This window comes from Xenopus laevis, chromosome 4S (genome assembly GCF_017654675.1).
Source record: "Xenopus laevis strain J_2021 chromosome 4S, Xenopus_laevis_v10.1, whole genome shotgun sequence".
In the NCBI taxonomy this organism is placed as follows: Eukaryota; Metazoa; Chordata; class Amphibia; order Anura; family Pipidae; genus Xenopus; species Xenopus laevis.
Window position 1 is genome coordinate 111,963,898 of NC_054378.1, and position 13,278 is coordinate 111,977,175.

The window sequence follows — 13,278 nt, forward strand, 5'->3', positions numbered from 1 at the left end:
ATTTTTTATTATTAATGGATTTTCAGTTATTTAGCTTTTTATTCAGCAGCTCTCCAGTTTGCAATTTCAGCATTCCGGCTGCTAAAATTCAAATTACCCTAGCAACCATAAATTGATTTGAATAAGAGACTAGAATATGAATAGGAGAGGGACTAACAATACATTTGTGGCATTATAGAGTATTTATTTTTTATATGGGGTCAGTGATCCCCATTTGAAAGCTGGAAAGGGTGAGAATAAGGAGGCAAACAAATCAAAAGCTATAAAAATAAAAAATGAAGGCGGATTGAAAAGTTGCTTAGAACAGGGGAACCACCCCTTCAACCACAAAATGGTCATGGTAACGGCACACATAATTGTATTTCATAGCCCTCTTAGCATTCTTGAAGTTACATCATGTACTCATGACCAGGGCCACCATTAGAAATCACGGGGCCCTGCACAACAGAATTTTCTGTGCCCCCTGGGCCCGTCCACACTTGCGCCCAAGCCCCACCCCAAATCCCGCCCACTTCACATCACAGTTAAAAGACCACACAGACATCAGCGCTAAAAAAGTAACCCCCACACACAAGTTATAAAAAGCTTTTGATGGTCAGGGCCCCCATAAAAGTTTAAAAAAAAAAATTGGCGCCAGGGCCCCCCATAAAAGTTTTTTTAAAATTCAGGGGCCCCCTTACAAGTTAAAAAAAAATTGGGGCCCAAAGAATATTTTTTAAAAAAAAACACTGGCGCCAGGGCCCCCCTTACAAGTTAAAAAATAAGTGGGGCCCCAAAAAATTAAAAAAAAATAAAAACATTGGCTCCTGGGCCCCCCTTACAAGTTAAAAAACATTAGTGGCAGGGGCCTATAGAATATTAAAATAATACATTGGTGGCCAGGGGATTAAAAAAAAACACACAAATTGGTGTTCAGTAGAATTGAACTCATGGCTTCAGGACTTCAATTTCGCCTCCTTTCGTGACTTTGGGTATATTTGCTGCTTCAGGACTTGAATTTCGGCTGTTTTCGTGGCTTCGGGTCTTTCGGCTGTTCGGTTTTTCGGCACTTCCGCATCTCAGCTGTTCGGGGCTTCGAAAATGGCCGCAGGCTTTGGCTCTCTCAAGGGGGGCCTGGCTCTTTCAAAAGTGCAGCACTGCCGGGCCCCCATCATGCCCGGGCCCGGGACACTTGTCCCCTCTGTCCCCCCTGGTGGTGGCCCTGCTCATGACTCTCTGTTGCTGCAGTAAACCTATTAGTGTCCACTTAGGCTGTCGAAGGATATTAAACATTTTTTTAGAGGAAACAACCACTCTTTTAGGGTTATCTTTACAATATAAACAGCAAAACTAAGTTTCCAATAAATCTATGTTACACTAAGGAGGACCCTAATACTTTGTCCAAGGGGAACATGTATCAGCCCTATTACCCCCTCCAAACACAAATGTACTGAGCCGCTGTCAGATGAAAACAGCTTTGAGCTGCTCCACACTCAGTCTCATGCACTGTAAACATGGAATACAGATTGCCGCTGTGATTTCCGTGAGAGCTCTTGTCTCCATTGCACCTGAAGTCTTACCCCCTGGGGTTCAATTTACAGAATTACTCATGTTTCCACAACACAAATAACCAGAGTGACAGCCACAAACGTTTCCTAATTACATCAAGTGGCAAATAAAGAGGTGTTAGCTCACCCACACTGCAGAATAACCCATGCACTGCTCACCTGCCTGGGCTGAATCAACACAACTCAGCCTGGGAACTATCTGCAAAGAGTTTGTACGTTGCTTGGGTTTCCTCGGGGTACCACTGTTTGCTCCCACACTCCAAAACCATACAGGCAGGTTAATTGGCTCTTGGAACATTGGCCCTACTGTGTGAGAATCTGATAGGGCCCTTAGATTGTAAACTCTGCTGGGACAGGGATTGAAGTAAATGATGTATAATCTCTGTACAACGCTGCAGAATATGTCTGTGCTACATAACTAAAGGGTAATAATAATAGCAACACTTTCATTTTTGATGCTATAGATTTCTCAAAAACCTTATAGCCCAGTAAATCCAGTGTCAGACTGGCCCGGCAGGATACCGGGAAAAACACCGGTGGCCCCCAACCTTTAATGGGCCCCCGCCGGGCCAGACCCCTCTCCCGATCAGATGCGTGCAGTGTCATTCATGCAACCGAGCGGCGCCCTCGTGTAGGTGCTTGGTGCATCGCGGTAGGTGCTCTGATAAACTTTAATCACTCTTTACTGCTGTACTGCAAGTTGGGGTGATATCACCCCCTCCCTTTTCCCCCCCAGCAGCCAAACAAAAGAACAATGGGAAGGTAACCAGATAACAGCTCCCTAACACAAGATAACAGCTCCCTGGTAGATCTAAGAACAACACTCAATAGTAAAAACCCATGTCTCACTGAGACAAATTCAGTTACATTGAGAAGGAAAAACAGAAGCCTGCCAGAAAGCATTTCTCTCCTAATGTGCAGGCACAAGTCACATGACCAGGGGCAGCTGGGAAATTGACAAAATGTCAAGCCCCATGTCAGATTTCAAAATTGAATATAAAAAAATCTGTCTGCTCTTTTGAGAAATGGATTTCAGTGCCGAATTCTGCTGGAGCAGCACTATTAACTGACTCATTTTGATAAAAAAAAATTTTCCCCATGACAGTATCCCTTTAAGTCTTACATGCCTGATATACACACTAATAAGCAACAGAATTTATTAGATATACATATTTGTAGTACCTACATGCTGCCCATTAATTAACTGCAATTAGACTTTTCCTTTCTTGGAATAAAGCAACCCCTGTTGTTTTTCTACTACATCTGTTTCAGAGTACTGGGTGTCCACCACTAAAGCACTATGTCAGCAAAAACATGTACTTCAGGCTTCTATCCTTGTTGATACCCAGTGTTCCTCTGCCACAGTTCTGCAATGAGAGGCCCGGCGGCTGTTGCTGAGCTACTAACTCCCAGCATTCCCAGCCAGACACTGGCAGCACCTTGGCTAAGGCTGAACATTATCACAGTGCTGCATCTCTGCATGACATTATGGATTAGCGGTGACCATTGCTGCCTGGAGGAGATTATGTTATGTCTGATAAAAAGCATATTACAAATTTAAGACTTTGAAAAGCTTAGTATTATACATTTTTAAGTAGATGTTTCTCCTTTCATTCACATTTGTTTTGTGCCAGTTTTGGAAAATGGGTCATTTAAGGACAATGATAACTTAACATGAGTAAAAATCTATATTTCTTGTCTTTATTTCTCTATATTTCTTTTAATTCAACTCCTAACAACCCCTAATAGTCTTCAGCTAGTTTCCTGATGTGGGCACCCTGATGCCACCAACTCTCATCTCCAGCACTAGAGGCGTAAATAACGGGGGCAGGACCTCCCTCCTGTGTAAATTTCAGGAGGCAAGGGGCACACTGCACTAGTGATAGGAGCTCTATTACACTCTCAGCACTAGAAGCACCAGATTTATGGTTAAAAAAGAGAATTTGGGCTCTTGAAGTTACTGGGATAGATTTTTGCAACCGTGATCATTTTCTGCCCATTGCCTCCTTAGCCAAGGTTCTACCATTGCTCAGGGAAGAAGGGACACCGGATTTTTCCATATTGGGTCCCTGTCATGTTGGGTGCCACTGCCCTTTAATTAAGTTGCCCCTGTTTCCTATTGCTGTTAATGAGTGACCAGTGGAGATCAACAATGCTTTGCTGTGTGCCATGCTCTTCAAGGTGCTGCAGTTCCGCCACTGCACCTCCTTAGCACATAGGGTCTCATTTACAGTAGCAAATGCCAGTTTTTATCCATATACTGTCATTCTGCATTTTTTGCCTTAACTGCAATGCCTTGCAAATATTTCTGTTCCCAAGCACAAGTGCCATTCCAGATACCCTACAAGTGCGGACGGCTGCTTATCTCATAATATTTTCTAGCATGACTTTCCCAGCTCCTACAAGCAGAGCTCTTTGCACTACTATAATGCAATTCAGAGCATCTTCATCATTTATTTATATAGCGCTGACAAGATACGCAGGGCTTTACCATAGTTATAACAAACAGGGAATAAATGGAGTCTACGGGAGATGGCCTTCCCATAATTCAGAGCTTTCTGGATAGCGGGTTTCCAGAGATTGGGTCCTATATTTGTACTATTCAGACCACTTCCTGTTCACCTTCCAGGCTGCTTTACAAACCCCTTACGGGTTTCTTGGGGAAGTGGAACCAAGGAAACCAGATTGCAGTTTACTTAGAGTAATAAGGGAACAAAAGACTTAGGGGTAAATTTACTAAACGTTGAAAGTTTGCCAGCGACGGTTTCACTGTCATCGAAACACTTCGCCAGACGAAAATTCGCTCAGACAGCGCTAATTCACTAAAATGCAAAGTTGCGTTCATGGCGCCGAACACTGGAGAATTTTCTCTAGCGTTACTTCGGCAATGCGAACAAATAAAAACGAAGATACGATAGCGTTCAATTCTGCCTAGAACAACTTCATTAGAGGTCTTCGCTGTATAGTTAATGTTCCATATGTTAGAAAATGTATGGGGGAACCCGGTGACCCAAAAAGATTTTTAAGGTCTTTTGCAGCCTATCACTCTGAAAAAAAAAACGCCAGCATTTTTTGGATTTAGAAACTTTTTCCACTAAAAATATGATGTAAGTAACTTGAGGAAGATCTATGCACTCCATTGCACTTTGCCTGGTCTGAGCTGGTGAAGGCAAGTCTGGCAAAAGAGGTAACGTTCAGTAAAATCCGCATCTTAGTGAATTTGCGGAGTAATCGCCAGAGCGAAAATTCACCTGGTGATACACCACTAGCATCTCCTTCGCTAGCATAGTTATGCTGGTGCCCGTTAGTAAATCGGCACAGTCCCTGAAAACAGTAACGCTGACGAAACTTGCCCTTTAGTAAATCTGCCCCTAGGTGCTAACTGCATGGGATTATCGCTGACTACATCCAAATAAAAGTTCATAAAGGTGAACTGGTTGTTAAGAGTGCAAAGTAGTGCAGAGCGAGCACGGAGATCTTTATATATCATTTGTTTCAAGGCAGGATGTGGCTAATGGGTCCATAAAACCAATAGCCACATCAAAGCAATTTCACCTGCAACTACAACTGCAAATATACAAGCCCCATGGGAAACATCAGAGTCGATGCTGTGGTTAAAATGAAAAGTCAGTTATCTTCTTCCCCAGAACAAAGTACTCCCCTTTTTATTGCAGTTGAGACAGAACTACTAATCCCATGAACTTGAGAATGGAAGACTAATATTCTATAGCAGTTGGGAGCTACAGTTTCAAGAATCCTGCGGTGAGTTACAGGTGGCAGTTTAGGACCATTGGCAAAAGTGTCTATTTACATAAGGGCATAACCAGAGGTGACAGTCTATAGTCAGTAGTGCATTCCATGGTGGGTCACAATCTGTGAGGCCACAGTGTAACTATAGGCCACATTCTTTATTATCTGGATATAGGGTTGCCGCCTAGTCTCTATTTTACCGGCCTGGCCGGTAAAAATGATGGTTAATCCAAATGTTATTAGAAGGGAAAAAAGATAAATATATAGGAAGGCCGGTATTTTTTTCCAGGAAAGGTGGCAACCCTATCTGGATATACCCCTGTTAACCGTCACAGCTGGGGTATGCAACCCTTGCCTCATCCATGCAAAAATACAGACTTGCAGTTGCCAATAGCAACCGCATATATTTTCTAACTTTTAGTAGGCTGCTCAAAAATAATTGCTGGTTGGTTGCTATTGGCAACTGCTCTTGTTCAGTTTAGAACCTATGTGCTTCAACTGCAACGCCTTTTAGAACCCGAGGATGCTGAAAGTTATAGTTATGCAGCTGTCTGAGCAGGCTGCAACGCAACTCTCTGAGCTACTGATCAAAATCAATGGCTTTAGTTGAGCACTACTGTAGGTAGCTGTAATAATCACATCCAGGTGCTCTATACGTGCTCTCCCAGCAATGCCTATGGCTACCGGTGCCAAACTCCCAGCAACAGCAGTATGAAAACATATTACTCCTATGCTGAAAAATAAAACTATTCTCCCATTGGTAGGGAGGGATGGTGCCAGTACCTACCTCCTGTGATGTATCTGCAGGTGTCCCCTTGTAGCTGTGTGTGTGTAGGTGAGTGTCAGCTCCCTGTGCCACTCTCTCCCAGCTCCTATACACTCCGTACGTCCTGTATACATGAGATCCCAGCTCACACTGTATAGAGGCTCTTGGCTCCCAGTGTATATGAGTTAGTAGCATCAGATTCATAGTGGAAAATCACCGGCTATACCCATCGGTTACAATGGGGAGGGAAGCCTGAAGTAGAGGGAGTAGCTTCTACAGGCGGGTGGGCTGGACTTGTGCACAGGGAGCCTCGGATAAAGAAAAAGCACATGTGCTGGGAAAACAAAGGAAAGCGTCAGGCTCATACTCTCAGTATTTCTGCAGATAACTGGAGAAGCATTACATACCCGTGGTGGAAATGGATATTTTCATGAAGCAATTTTATGCATGTTATCCCACATACAGGACTAGAATGTAATCAGGCAATATACCCAAAGTATATGTGCTGCTGGAGCTCTTTGTGACCCATCTTTACAAATAAAAACAACATAACTGCAAAGCCAACATAGCTGCAATGCCATAGAACATGTAGGGAATTCAGTCCCCTACTGGGTCAGGAAGCCCCAGTTAGCTGTATGCCCTGAGGGTAAGATGTGTTGCCATAGACCCAGGGGTAGAATGAGTTTGCCCTTCCCATCATTTTCTTGCCCTAAAGGGAAGTAAGACCCTTAATGAAGTCAGGGAAAGAGACCTTTGGATAGCAGCTACTACAACAGAACACTCCATAGGGGAAATTCACTAAAGGGTGAAGTGGCCGTCACTCAGGGCTGTATTTAGGTCCAATGCCGTCCTAGGAATCGGACATAAACATGCCCCTACGTCGTGAGCGCTAATGTCACATTTCGTGTGCGCTGATGTCATGTGACATATTCAGCCATGTTACGTCACTTCCGTTTTCTCTCTCGGACCCCCTCAGCTCCGTCACTGGATTTCTTATGGAAATCCATGGCAGAGGGTGGGGAGGGTTTAAAAAAAAAAAAATAGGCCACCTCCAAAACCGTGCCACCCTATATAAATACGGCCCTGTTGTCACTAGTGAAAACACCCCAGAAATCCGAATTTACTAACAGGCATAGAGACAATTCGCTAATGAAGGAGACCGCTGCTAACGAAGTTTAATGTTCCTTTCGCCAATCGAATTTCAACTCAGGCGAACGATCCTTACTCCTTAAATTCACTGCTCAGGGTGCCATATAAGTAGGTCAATCATTGAGCCATTCAGTAAAGTAACACTATACCTCAAATTTTTATATTCTAAGAGATCTGGTATTCAATTCCTATGCCTACTACTTATTTTCTTTTTCTTTCAGCCAGAATATCAGGCCACAAACTTCCTTATATACTCAATTATCGCTGCTTTTGAGTTGGACTGGGGCATTGGGGGGCTCCAGGACTGTAACACCAAGGGCCCTTTTCATAGCCACCAGGACACATCCAAAAATTAAAAAATTAGAATTTCGAAATTTATCTAAATAGTTATTTATTAATGCTATTTTGGTAAGATTCATGGTGTGTCTTGATTAATGTTGAGTTCTTGAGTACTGGGCCACCATAAGGGGGGGGGAGACAGAGGTCACTGCAGTGAGAGGCCCCATGGCAGTGAAGGCCCAAAGAGATGTAAAATAACAATTTGCAGGTTGTGAAGGGCTTTCAGGAGAGTGGGTCTGGCTTTAGTACAATGGGCATGACTAGGGTTGACCAGGGGCATTGTCATTTGTATGAATGCAATTTTTTGGCGGAGGGCAGTCTACTTGTTGGCAGGGACCTCTATCCACAGCTAGGGTTGCCACCTGCCCAGTATTTTACCATCCTGGCCATTAAAAATGATGGTTGATTCCAATGTTATTACAAGTGACCAATGGGCTAATAATTGTAACCCCCATGGAAGTAGAGGGCCCTTCTAAATTAGTAATATATATCGCCCCTTGATGCTTGATATTGACTCTGCTTGAGTCTATCCACTGCAACATGTGTGGATCAAAACTGTTGAGTTTAGCAGTAGGAAGGGGTATGGGTGGACTGGTCGGCTTTGGCTTCAGCTGGGCTCTCAAGGCGTCTATTTTGAACCTACAGTACTTGTCATATTGTGCAAGGCAGAGTTCTGAGAAACTAAATGAATTTATCTGTTTACAACCTAAAAAAGAACAGTGAATTGAGATGATATTACAGTGGTTAACAAGAGACAAAGCACGCAGGGAGCAACTCTAAAGATAGAGCTAGATACAGTATGCTGGGCTATACTAAACAGAGCATATGAAGAGGGTGACATTGTAGTTTGAGGAGGCTACCACTCAGTTGCTGCTGCTATATATGTAAGAATAAAGGCAGTTTTATGCAAGGCTTGGGAGTGCTGCCAATTCTTTATATTATATTGTGCAAAACATGTGTAGGTGAACACATGGAGTGGCGTGCACCCATCTGAAAAAGATAAGGACAAGTGAGGAGCTGGGCTACCACTCAGCTAATTTCTATAGAAACATTATATAAACATGATACCTTCAATTTATTTTGAATGAATAAGTAAGTCTTTTTTCTAGTCTAATTATTATCTGTTAATGCCAGTGAGGTGCTAGGCATTCTGCAGGTGCTGGGTCATAGCTACCACTTAAGCCAGAATATGAGCCCTGATAAAATTCAAAAACAAACTAATAGATCAGAATGGAATTTCCATAACTGCCATTGAGATGCATTGGTACCACAATACAATAAACATAAAATGTTTCCATCTGCCAAAAACATTTGACCTGCAGGGAAATGGATTCACCAAAGATGAGCCCATGCATACTTGTGTACCTTTAAGAGACAAAGAAGAATAAACTTTGATTCTGGTGTTAGGATTGTTCTGTTTCCAAGTGTGTGAAAGGCTAATGATTGAAAAGGAGTCGCTATAATCCTTGGCTGTGTAAAGAACATGGGTTATTTCAGTGAGGGATGTTTAAGTTGAATGGTCAGAGGCTCAGAGCAGAGTCTATTTTAGAAAGTGTCAATCTGCAAGTTTGTGCCCAGAAGCCAAGCAGACAAGAGAATATCAAGAAGAGCTTTAAGGGCTCATTTACATGGAGTGCAAAGTGCAAAAAATCTCACAATTCAGCAAGTTTTTACCAAATTATTTGTAAATCTAATTACCATTAAAAGGAGCTAAGTCTCCATCCCTTGTTATTTTACTGCTAGCATACTGTTTTTGGACATGATAGTGGTTTGGAGCACCCATGCACCATTGGGCTTTAATATTTTCACCCCAATCCCTGATTTCACCTCCCTATACAGATTTATGGGTGTGGAGGCACCACTGCACCCACTTATATTTCTGCTGGAAAATGTAATGATGCGCACTTGCAAATCTAGCCCCAATACCATTACTAAAGGGGGTTTAACCAGATTAAATTACTAGAAATTATAATAATGTAGTGGCATTAAAAATAGCCCTAGGCTTCTAATTACAATCCCCAACAAGCTTGGCCAATCCACAGATGACACATGCAAATACTGCAGCATTCAGCAAAGGGCCAATGGGTAAGGGTTGCACTTGCAGTTTTAAATGACCTCCCTTAGTCCTCCTTTTGTTTTCAGTATGTGAATGGAGCCTCCCTAATAAAAAGGTTACAGATCCTGTACATAAAAAGAAGTGGTCATCATAGTCACTCTACTCATTCATATCCCAAATGTCACTCTCAATGGCCCTCTGCCTGGGTTCCATTAACTGAGTTCCAACAGTCAGTTCCCTAATTTTGGAAACTCAGCTGCACTGAAATAAGCAGTATTATTATTATTCCTTGGAACATTACACTCTTTGTCGTAGGATATTGAACCTACTTCAGTGGCCAGTGGTCAGCACTCTCCTTAAAGGGCTGAAGATTAACCCTGTAAGCCTAACCCTGCGAGCCTAAAAGCCTGTTCCGCCATACAGGAGCATTTTTGTGCATTGAGCAATCTTTGGGTAATCTCTGTATTTGGCAAGGAGATGAGGGTCAGATGTTTAAGCCTCATAAAGCTGAGTTCCCATGTTATAGGATTATACTTTCTGATCAACAACAAAGTCTGCAGCAGCGACCTACCTTGCTAAGAGTTGTGCCTTTCACTTACCTGGTCCATTCTTATAGAGAGAAGTGCTGCTCATAGAGGAAGCATTGCAAGGAATGGTCAGTCACAGGGACCAATGTGTAAAATGTAGGGAGCATGCAATGTACTGTATTGTTTCTTAACTAATGATAAGGCAACTAGCTGAAATGTAATCACCCTTTGTCTCCTTCTGTCTGGTTCCACTGATGTTCTTCTACACCTACTTCTCCAAACCACATTTGATGTTTTTTCATTTAGTTGATTTGATAAAAAATTAAATTAATTTTGGTATAAAAGTCCTGCAACTTGGACTACCACAGCCTGGTTGTGTCTCTTTTCCCTAAATGTATCTATACCCGCAGCTACCAAGTTCAGAGCAGGGTGCAAAGTGAAAAAACAGGTATAAACCGCCATGGTTTTTGCACATTTGAGTCAGAACTGGTGCAGGTCTTTGAGGCATTAAAAGCATTAAAGACACACAACAGCAAGATGACTAGTGCATATGATTGTCACTGGAGAAACCTCTTGCATCAGTAGTAGCCCTTTAACCTCCAACATTCTGTTCATCAACAGCAGCATTACCTATATGGATTTATAACTACCATTGTGCACTCAGTAGCCCTGCCAGTCTGTCACCCATATATTACTGTCTCACATACAACACATAGCGGCTAAACCCTATATACAAACATTTTGAGCCAAGTGTTGTTTTCTCCATTGATAAATCTAGTCTTTCAAGATAAACGACTCCTACTAAAAAAAAACAAAAGAGTTACTCATTCCTAAAATATGGAACATTCTCAATGAGATATAAACAGCTTACATAAGTTCCACAGCAACGCAGAGATGATGGCTAAACAAAACAGATTCTAAAGCTGGCCATAGATGTAAAGATTTTTAAAAGATCCAATCGTTATCATGAGACCACGATTATCTCGAAATTATCATTTAAATGTACGATGTGTCCATCAACTAAAAAGACTATTTCAGACGATATTGCCAGTAAAACTGAAGAGTAGCTGCCTGCTTGGCCCTGCAAACTAGAGTCCTGCAACAGGTTGGGTACCTTGCGGGTTGCGTGTAGAAGGTGCGGTTATAGACGCGGGTCTGCGGTTCTGCGGGTCGCAGGTCTTCTCAATAGTGATTTTTACTCCTTTTTTCTGATCATGTCTACTTCCAATGATGTCACTTCCGGTTTACAATGACACCACTTCCTGTTTTACTCCTATTTCTTCTGATCACGCATACTTCCGATGATGTCACTTCTGGTTTACAATGACACCACTTCCTGATTCTTGATGGTCAGCGGGTCGGGGGGTCCGGGTTGCGGATAAGGTACGTGAGGGTCGGGTAAAAGGTCCAAGCAGGTAAGAATGCGGATTTTGGGTACGGATCGGGTACGGGTTCCAAAAAATGGACCCACGCAGGACTCTACTGCAAATATAGATAGATTGAACTGGGACCGATAAAGATTTTTAAACCTGGCAATCAATTTTCTGATAGATGAAAATGCACTGAAATCGGTCATTCACCAAAGGAGAATCTTTTCGTCTATGGGGACCTTAACAGGGACAAGGGCCAAAATCTTTTGAGGGAAATAAATCTAATCTTAGATAACATTTCAAGCTTAGCTAAGAGAAACTAGCCAAGCAGACAAACAGTAAAGTATCTTGGATAATAAACTAGTATCATGGAAAGGGAACAGTAGCAGGGGTCCAATGCATTGATTTACTTTCTGGTAATAATCCCTGATGTACTGGGAACTTAATAACCTCTTCCTCTAATGCAAAAGACAATTATATTTAATATTTGTAGCACAACCGTGAGTGGGCTTTCAGCTGTGTGAGTTTGGACAGGAATACTGCTTTAATAAGGTGCTACTGCCCCCTCGTACCTGGGCAACTCCCTGCAACTCCCAGGAGAGAGTGTATGTCTTTATGCACCTTACCCTCTGGTGAATCCGGTGAGTTTCTAGATATTCAGACTAACCAGAGGGTTGCTTCAAACCAAGAACATATTTATTGAACAGTAGAAGATGATATGGCTCACAGCAATCAGGCAAATTAGCTCTTCCAGTACAATCGCAGCAAAACAGTGAAAAACCTTCACACTTCTGATATTCATTGTCGATCCCTCTCACTGTAATAGAGCCTGTCTTGGTGACTTATCCAGCACTAGGGATCCCACGTGGTATGTTGCTCCTTGGCACTTTCCCTGCTCCTGAGCTCACCCACTAATGTCCCTGTCACTAAATAGCCGTTTCTAATTCTTGACCACCACCATAACCCTGGGCTTCAGGGTCTAACTTTTCCCAAGAAAGACCCTGAGCTCTCCAATTTAAAGTTTCAACTACTTCCACCTAGTGGTCAAATCTTAAACTGTGATGGACCCAGTAAAAGGGACAAAGCTGCCTGAGTGAATTAAAGGTGAATTAAAGATCCACAAGGACCACTTTAGGTGGCCAAATACAGGGGAGACTGTCTGAGTAAACCATACCTAAATCTCAGGGTAAAAGGGTCAACTTTCCTGTCCAAGGCCCCACCTAGAGGTCCAATTTTTGGTCAGACTTCTCTTAGCTTATATTAAAGGGATCCTGTCATCGGAAAACATGTTTTTTTCAAAACACCATCAGTTAATAGTGCTACTCCAGCAGAATTCTGCACTGAAATCCATTTCTCAAAAGAGCAAACAGATTTTTTTATATTCAATTTTGAAATCTGACATGGGGCTAGACATTTTGTCAATTTCCCAGCTGCCCCTGGTCATGTGACTTGTGCCTGCACTTTAGGAGAGAAATGCTTTCTGGCAGGCTGCTGTTTTTCCTTCTCAATGTAACTGAATGTGTCTCAGTGGGACATGGGTTTTTACTATTGCGTGTTGTTCTTAGATCTACCAGGCAGCTGTTATCTTGTGTTAGGGAGTTGCTATCTGGTTACCTTCCCATTGTTCTTTTGTTTGGCTGCTGGGGGGGAAAAGGGAGGGGGTGATATCACTCCAACTTGCAGTACAGCAGGTAAGAGTGATTGAAGTTTATCAGAGCACAAGTCACATGACTTGGGGCAGCTGGGAAATTGACAATATGTCTAGCTCCATGTC

The 13,278-nt window shown here is 42.6% G+C and overlaps 1 protein-coding gene across 2 annotated transcripts in view; it reads right to left on the minus strand.

Moving 5' to 3' along the window:
* LOC108715866 (sodium- and chloride-dependent taurine transporter) overlaps positions 1-6,323 on the minus strand; it is a 31,527-nt gene extending 25,204 nt beyond the window's left edge. The window contains exon 1 of one of the 2 annotated variants that reach the window (XM_018261383.2): positions 6,085-6,323. The gene's annotated coding sequence lies outside the window, so the exon portion shown is untranslated. The remainder of the gene's footprint in view (positions 1-6,084) is intronic. The other variant, XM_041561722.1, reaches the window with a different exon arrangement.
* Between the last annotated feature and the right edge of the window lie 6,955 nt (positions 6,324-13,278).